Source organism: Pezoporus occidentalis, unplaced genomic scaffold (assembly GCF_034315485.1).
Source record: "Pezoporus occidentalis ecotype Australia unplaced genomic scaffold, CSIRO_AGI_Poc_V1 ctg135, whole genome shotgun sequence".
Classification (NCBI taxonomy): Eukaryota; Metazoa; Chordata; class Aves; order Psittaciformes; family Psittacidae; genus Pezoporus; species Pezoporus occidentalis.
This window is the reverse complement of record NW_026913157.1, coordinates 1,460,581-1,468,862: the sequence shown is the minus strand read 5'-3', so window position 1 is coordinate 1,468,862 and position 8,282 is coordinate 1,460,581. Positions and strand designations below refer to the sequence as shown.

Here is an 8,282-nt window from a genome sequence, read left to right as displayed (position 1 = left end):
AGCTTCTTCACATTTTCAGAGATGTTTTCTTCTACCTATAGGTTACAGCTACTAAGTTACAGATGCATATGAGCGCTTAAAGAGCAAGCAATACAACTCTTGGCAACTGGCAAGACTCAGAAGAAACAATTTTTGAGAAGACAGTTTGAACATCAACATGACTTTAAAACCCCAAGATCACTTCCTAAATCCATCTTGCTATTACCTTAGTTTGCCACCTTTTAATTAAAAACTGAAGGAATACACACACCAGAGCAAAGAAAATGATTACTCAGTCTGTGGGAAAAGCAAGCCAGCAACAGAAGACATAGATAGCCACCACTCAAGTAACACCAGAATGACCCTTACCACATCCAGTGCACAACAAGAACAGAAGTAGCCTCTGAACAGGTGGATACCACCTACACCACATATCTTTAAGCCTTCAAAATAAGGCCAGAGTTAGCCCACCTGCCCTGGTTTTCATGCAGCTGTGTGCAGGGCAGGAGGAGCCCTGGACCTGGCCCTTCATTCTTCATGCTGCTGCCCCTGGGGAAAGCTGTAAATGAGAAGATTTGATACACTTCCCTGAGGTGGGTTTTTTCCCCTTCTTTCTTTACTTCTTTTTTTCCAGTTGGCTGCCTTTAATATGGGCTCAGAACAACCTTTTTATAATATCTTCATCAACCATTTGAAAGCTCTGGGTCAGAAGCTCTGAGATTTGAAGGTAAAACTGTGCTAATCGGTTGAATGGCCCTTTTGACCATAGTCAATTTCTACTAATTAGAAAAAAAGAATAATTAGCTAATGTTGGAGAAGAGATTTGGAGATGAATAAGCTGTGGGGAAAGCGCTAGGCATCATTAATGGGAAAAAAAGTTTGATCCTTTCTAAAATTTGTATTTAAGTAGCTCAAAGTGATTATAAATGGACCAAATGTAATGGCTAACCACCATAAGATTAACACAATGTCCTTTGGGAAATTACAGTTTATATTATACAATTAAATATTATACAACCTCTTTATTTTAAGGACTCCTCCTTGGAATTTTCTATTTAGTTCCGGTCAGAATGCTTTTTATATGTCATTTAATCCTTCCTCTTACCCAACTAATTTGTACGGGTAAATTATAATTACTATATAATAATAATGGCAATGGTTAGAAAAGCAAATGTAAGTCTGCAGCTGAAAAATATTGTGTTATAAAACAGTCCAGTACAAATGACTCTAGCACCTTGTTTTCCATTCACCGGGTGGATATCTACTCATAACTCTTTTCAGAACAACATTGAAAAGACCTCACAAAGTGGATATGACAGGCCACATCCTGAGCTGGTTACATCAGCAGAGCCCCATTCTTTAATGCAGTCTAAAGCAACAGTTACCTCCTTGGAAACGGCATGAAAATGGCAAAGCAAAAGATGAAGTTTTCCTTTCTTCTTGCTGAATTCTGGCAGTATTTGATATGAAAATTTATATGTCTCTTTCCTTTGCAAAAAAAAAGCATAATACACACTATCCAGGACTGAAACATTGCTGGGGCCCCAAGTGACTCTGGACAGAAATAGTCCCTTCATTTCCAGCTCCTGTAAAAAATGACCATCTTTCGTGTTACCCCTAGTACAGAGACTGTTCCCATTTGGGTGTGCTTCCAGGTACTTTATCTCCAACAGCATGACTAGAATTCCAGTATGAGTAACACAATGTACTTCTCCTGCAGGAAGGACTATACTTTGGCTTACCAAACCAGCCACTCCTCAGAGTCACCTCCGTAGCATGAGCTACATGTTTGCACGCATTAGTGTATGTTGCGTTTCTCCCCTCCCTTTTAAAACTGCCACTCAGAAATAATTTAGCTCCTGTTAGCTGGTATGATAAATGGAAGATATATTTGGCAACCTTCATACCTGGTTTTCTTCTTAGCCAGTCCTTTTGCTCGTAAAACTGAAAATGAAATTACTACCCCACTGTCATTACTATTCCATCGCCAAAACCATCTGAATAGTTTATATATGTGGTAGAGAAAAGAGTAAATTCAGCTTTGGATTTCTATGTTGATTCCTTCCCTGCTTTGTAGACAGATGATGCAAAGTCATCTGGTTTGATAACATGCCATTTTGTGCAGGAGTAATCTAAACAAGGTGCTATAACACGAAGAATCAAGGCTTAAGCATCTTTTGGCATCTCAAACTCAAATAAAAGTAAGAGGAATGTAACTTCTTTCTGAGATGGACATGCTGGATTCATCTGCTGCCCTGTGTGGGCTTCAGAAACATAAAACAAGTCTCTGCCTAATGCATGTGGCAATAAAAACTAATTGTATTCTTTGCAAGAAAAAAGAGCTATCCAGTGTACTTGGCTGCTCTGTGATCTACTGTCCATTGGACTACTGAACTGTCTTAAATATGCCTTCTTGAAGTGGGAAAAATAATATGAATTCATATCCATATGTGTATGAATATCTGTGTGAATGTACGTATTTTATATTAATACTTTTCTGTGTTTAAAAGAGGAACAAGTTGTATGTAAGTTCACGAAAAAAATATTTTCAGCCAAAATCTGCCCCAAGCCTTAAACAGATGATTATAACTTCAGAGGAGGTTAACAGTCTGTCAGACAAAACAATTCATATCACTGGGGACTAGCATTAAGAACCTGTTGTTCTCACAAACCCAAAGTTTAGTTTCAAGGAACTGCAACCATGACAAATCATGAGTTTGTGGATGTCAGTACACTGGGGATGGGTCATTCTCATGTACTACTGATCCTTAGGGTAAGGGAAGTCCAGAGGGAAGGTACGTGAGTGACATTTTAGCTTTCCTGTCAAAACAGAGGACAGCATGCAGCTGTGTGGATGGAGCCCTGCTGGGGCTTCCTTAGCAGTTCTGCTGTCCATCCCCCCAACTTCTGGTGGGGGTCTGGACACTGAACTTACCCAAAGCAGCAAGATGGAAATATTGCAATAAGAAAACATCAGGCAAAAGCCACTTATTTTCCCAGATAATCAAGGTTTTCTCCTTTTTCCCCATTTATTCTTATCCTGCTCTGTGGTAATAGCTAGAAAACGACATGTATGTAGCTACCTAACATAAAAATAGCAACAGAAGAGACTGATACGCCAATACTCCAGTCTACCAGGAACAAGCTGTTTCTCAGAAGTAGGAAAAAGGTCTACAAAGCAGACAAAGCATATGAACTAACTAGCACCAGTGTTTCCAAGCCCACTGAAAGCAAAGGAAGATCCAAGAAAACACTGATATTTATATATATGGGGCTTTCTATCAGATCTTGCAGTGTGACAGCACCACATGTCAGTATCAGCACAGGTCCTACTGGCAACACCTTGAAAACTGTGTGGAGGTATAGAAAATAAACTCACTAGCTGTGATTTCCATGATAAAATACGAATGTGAGGAAAGCCTCTTGGGATCCATAATATAGAATTGTCATGGGATACAGATTGTCTGGCTTTCTGATAAAAGATGTCAGTTCCTTTTCTGGGTTTTAAATAGGAAGAAGCACTTGTGATTATTAGGCTGACTGTATAACATGAGGTCTGCTGACAGAATCACTACACAGTGAATGTGTCTGCTTCACCCATCAATGTTCCCAACATTTCTGTATCGAAAAACAGTGCAGCCGTGTATCAGCCATAGAAAACCTAATTCCCTGACTCCAGATCTCCTAGTTTTCCCTACTATACAGACTAAAATTTCCTGGTATCTACAGAGATCAAAAAGCTTCTACCAGGTTATCCCACATTAGGCATTCACGATTTTAACAAACAGCAGATTAATTAAGCTTGGGCAAGATCAAGTTGTTGTTGCCATTTTGCAGAGCTGGAAGCTCACACTGTGAGGTGCATAAAGTTTTCTCAGGGAGGGATGTGCACCCTGGGCTAGCACAGACTCACAGCCTTTGTGGGAAGTACTGCCCAGCCTTCAGAAAGGGAGCCCAAGCTGCGTTATACTGCCTTTAAAGTCAATTAAGAAGAGATGCATCCTGCACTGAGAATTGTTATACTCAAGTACATTTAATACTCCAAAGAAGGCTAAAGATTGAAATATTGACCCTTCTGCTGCCAGCATCAGCTCCGCTACCAACCAGTGAGTGGAAAAGTAAACTCTAAACAAAATAGCTCAACACTAATTTTAAAGCATAAGGCTGAAAAATGTTTTTCCCAGTGCCAGTAATAAAGCAAACCCCAAATGAGCTTTCTGAAAACAAACCTCTGGTCTGAATAAGCAGCATCTCTCATTTTGCACACCACAGCCTGGCTGGTGAAGACTCCCCTGGTTTGCAGAGCAAACACCAAGACCAGCACCTTTTGTGAATCCCTACTAAAGGCAACTGCTGTAACCATACTGTGTCTGGAGACATCACTCCAAAGCTTGAAATGGCTGTTCTTGGAGCACAGTGTTGGGAGTGAATAGATCTGTCATATCTGAAGGACATTGCATTCCTAATGTCAGATATCCTGCAAAAATGAAGCAGAGGGACAGCAAACACTCTTTTCTTGACTGATGTTTGCCCAACTGAAATTGCACGGCTTTCAGCCGCTCCACTCCTCAGATTTCCTAATGCCCTCAACCCAGTATAAACTAGGTTGCTTTCCAATTTCTTACACAAAAGCAACACGTTGACTCAGTGAGTCATCCATTTCTGTACTGACTTCAGGTGTACATCGCTACCACAGCAACATGACTGATTTCCCTCCTGCACTATTTACAGTTCAGATCAGTAGTACTGCACCTGTGTTTCCAAAAGAAAAAGAGCTTTTGTCCCTCAGCATTACAACTGTAAGCCTGAAAGCATGAATTCTTCCAAAACACCATTTCCACCCACACTGCTGTTTGTGACCCAGATTTGCTTCACTACAGAGTGTGGGAGAAGTGCCTCAGCCCTGCCTGTTCACCTTAATGCTCCTCCTGTGGTTGTTTCTGCTGCCCACAAGACCAACACATCATCTACTAATGGTAACACAGACACCCATGAAGTCCATACTTACTCTGACATACAGATGCCATTCAGACTGCCACACGGTGACACAATCGTCCAAAAATTCTTTCTCATTCTCTTTATGACTTGAATGGTCATCCAGAAAAAGAAAAAGCACCAGTTCGTAACAACCACTTGTCTTCTACTGCACACCACCAGTAAGAAGACGGAGGAAACTCAAGCACAGTAGGAGACTCGCTGACACTGAATAATAAAATCCCTACAGTTTGTGCCCACTGCAAGGGCAAAAAGCAGAGTTAGAGCTTGTGAAAACATATTTCCTGTAAAGCTGTCAATGTTAACATCACTGACAGCTTCAGCTTATTAGCAACTCAAATGCTGTTCATGAAAATCAGAGCTATGTGCTGTTTAAAAGAATATTCCTGCAATCATGAATCGATATTTGTATGTCTTAACCTGTGTCCTTCTCTCTCTTCTGCACATCTCCACCCATTTTTGAACTTTTCTCTCACCCCTTCCCTATAGCATACCGGCTAAATGCCCAGCATGTAATCTATGGTGATAAGCAAGTAATTTTACTAATTAATCCAGGAAGCTGGGTATTGCAATATTTTTTTGGCAATTTCTTTTATCAGGAGCCTGGCCTTCAGCTGATTTTTTGCATGTATGTAATGTTAGTGGAATATAGGGAAATACAGTGAAGGGGCAGGTCAGCTTCATTGGAGAGTGGGTGGTTGTTGCAAGCAGCTCCCAACAGCCAGATCCAAAACACTGAAATTCAAAGGAACACTCTTTTTTTCACTGACTTGAGTGGGCTTTGGTTTAAGTCTTTAAGCTTTACAAACCCTGCCATGTTATAGAACTCAGGGTTACAGAATGAGAGTGAATGAACTACTGATGTCCACTCCCACTTTAATATTTGTCTTAGTCTGATAAAAACATCATGTCACAGGATTCCTTATTCTGTTTTTCTCTTCTTTTTTTGAAAATATATTTTGATTATGCCAAAAGGGTAAATGACCACTTTAACTGACTTGAACCTTTGATCCTCATGAGTTACTTGTTTCTTCAGCAAAGTTCTCATTTGAAGTGCTTTCAGCACCTGATTTATTAACAGTTGGGTGGAGTTAGGCTGTTTTGCAATTCCTGAGAAGCTGATAATAAATCTGATGTTCATATCACAGGAGGTGCTGATATTTCAGCTGAATTGCAAAAAAGTTCATAAACTGAAACAAATGTTTCTTTCTTGGTACTTCCACCCTGGAGTCCAGATAGTGACTTGTGTTGTCCATTCTGGTGGACATTTTGCCTTTTATAGATTTCCTTTCTGACTACTCTACAGTTCAATCTTTCAAACATCTTCCGTTCATATTATACTCATAAATTTTATTTTAATAAAAACAGGTGTCTAACAGACATAAACAAAAAATGCCAAAAAGAAAAAAATAATTCTTTTTCAAACCTTCTGCACATTTTGTTTAAAACAGATGTTTCCCTGACTTGTCATTGTGATGAAAGGAAACCCAATATCCCCTCCACTTTCCAGTGCAACACTGCAGAAACAAGGAATGACAGAGGAAGAGCAAGAACCATCTTAACTGGGAGGTGATTATTAGAGCTACAGGAGAACGAGTGAGGACACATGCTGGCGGTGGGACCTCGTGTATTTGAACATTCTTGTTACCTTTTTTCTCACAGTCTAAAATAACTTTAAAGATTGCATCTGTGTGATTCAATACCCCAGCTGAAACAAAGTCAAATAAACTCCACCCACCTGCTAGCCAACATTCTGTAAATCCAATATTGATATCACGTTCCTAATTATATTTCACTTCTCCTGTTACATTTTTGCTATGATCCTGTCTTCTCTGAAAGCTTCTTTCATCTTAAACTCTGTTTTTCTCTCTCTCAAGTCCCCATTTACCCACTCCAATCACCATTCATTATGCACAGCTGGGTAACAGTTACGATTTTCATGGATAATCTTACTCCAAAACCATTTACAGTAAAATATTAATTATGTTTTCTTTCAGCCTGATTCATCCTCGAATCTCTCAAGCAATGCTTAGTTTATGAAGCCATCACAAATAGAATGATACATTTGAACAAGAGCTGGGAGCCTTGTAAAGCTATTTTACTGCCTGGAACAAAGAAAAATATATTTCTCCTCCTCCAACAACGTGCCACATTGTCTTCAATATGAAGACAATATGGAAGCAAAAGAGACAATGCACACAATCAATAAATATTTTGTTCCTTTATCCAGCTATTATGTCACTGCTAAAAGGATCTTATATATAAACTGCTCAGGTATTTATTAGAAGAAGCCTTCCAATAGGTTGGCAGTCCCATATCACACATTTCAAAAGACTCTTTTTCTTTTGAGGCACTGGTAATTTTCTTCCCCAAAAACACTCTCATTATTTTGAGAGTAAGTACACTGCAGCTGCAGGAGCAAGAGGCACAGCTGATGAGTATCATCACTCCTGCTGAGGAAGCAGTGGCCCTATTTCCAACTTTTCCCACTCTTTCGTCCCACCTTTGCCACATGCTATACTCAAGGAATCAAGAAAAATAGCTATATTGCTTTTCTTTTTTGCATAAACAGTGTTTCATGGATGTGCTTCTAATGTGAAACACAAACTTTAATGTGGAGGCACAGGACCATTTTCTAAGCATGATGTTTAAGTGGAAAATAGAGAGCTTGGGAAAACCAGACCAAATTTGCTTCCTCAGACGTAGCCTGCTGATGTAGAATTCAGACATAAATGGGGAAGGAGACCTTTTCCTGCACTGAAGACATAAATCTTTTCTCAGCATTGCTGGAAAACGCTCTGTGGCTTACATAGGTAAGACAGCTGTGAGGAAATACAGGGGGATTTGCTATGGGAGAGCTTGTCCAGTTTCCTGCCGGCAAAAAGATAAGAGTTCTATTTGATGGGCATCTAACTGCACAGATGGCAATGAAACTGTTATGTTCTCCTTCTACGTTCATCAACTGTGTGCCAGAAACACAGGAAGAGATAGGATCACCCAGCATATGCTTCTTTACATTTTTTTCTACTCTTTTTCAGTTTTGCTTAGTTTTGCTTTGGTAGCCAACTGCATCTCAATGGATAGTTAAGATACTCAAGACATTTCCTAACACTGAGCTCCTCTCTTCTTAGCACTAAGCCATAGCTAAACCACTTCTTTCCAATTTGCAAAGCTGCATGTAGTGGGTTTGAGAAATCTTAAGTCTTATTCTCACTAATCATTAACAGGTTCCAGGCTAAGAAAGTCAGTCTCACTGATTTGGCAAAAATTTTACCTTAGACCAGCAATTTACTCCCCAGATGTCATCA

At 39.7% G+C, this 8,282-nt stretch overlaps 1 long non-coding RNA gene across 1 annotated transcript; it reads left to right on the top strand.

Annotated features, from left to right (window-relative positions):
* The first annotated feature begins 229 nt into the window (after positions 1-229).
* LOC134158803 (uncharacterized) lies at positions 230-7,371 on the top strand. The gene is made up of 3 exons (XR_009962921.1): positions 230-572; positions 6,426-6,543; positions 6,972-7,371. It is a non-coding gene; the product is annotated as an uncharacterized LOC134158803 (long non-coding RNA).
* The last annotated feature ends 911 nt before the right edge of the window (positions 7,372-8,282 follow it).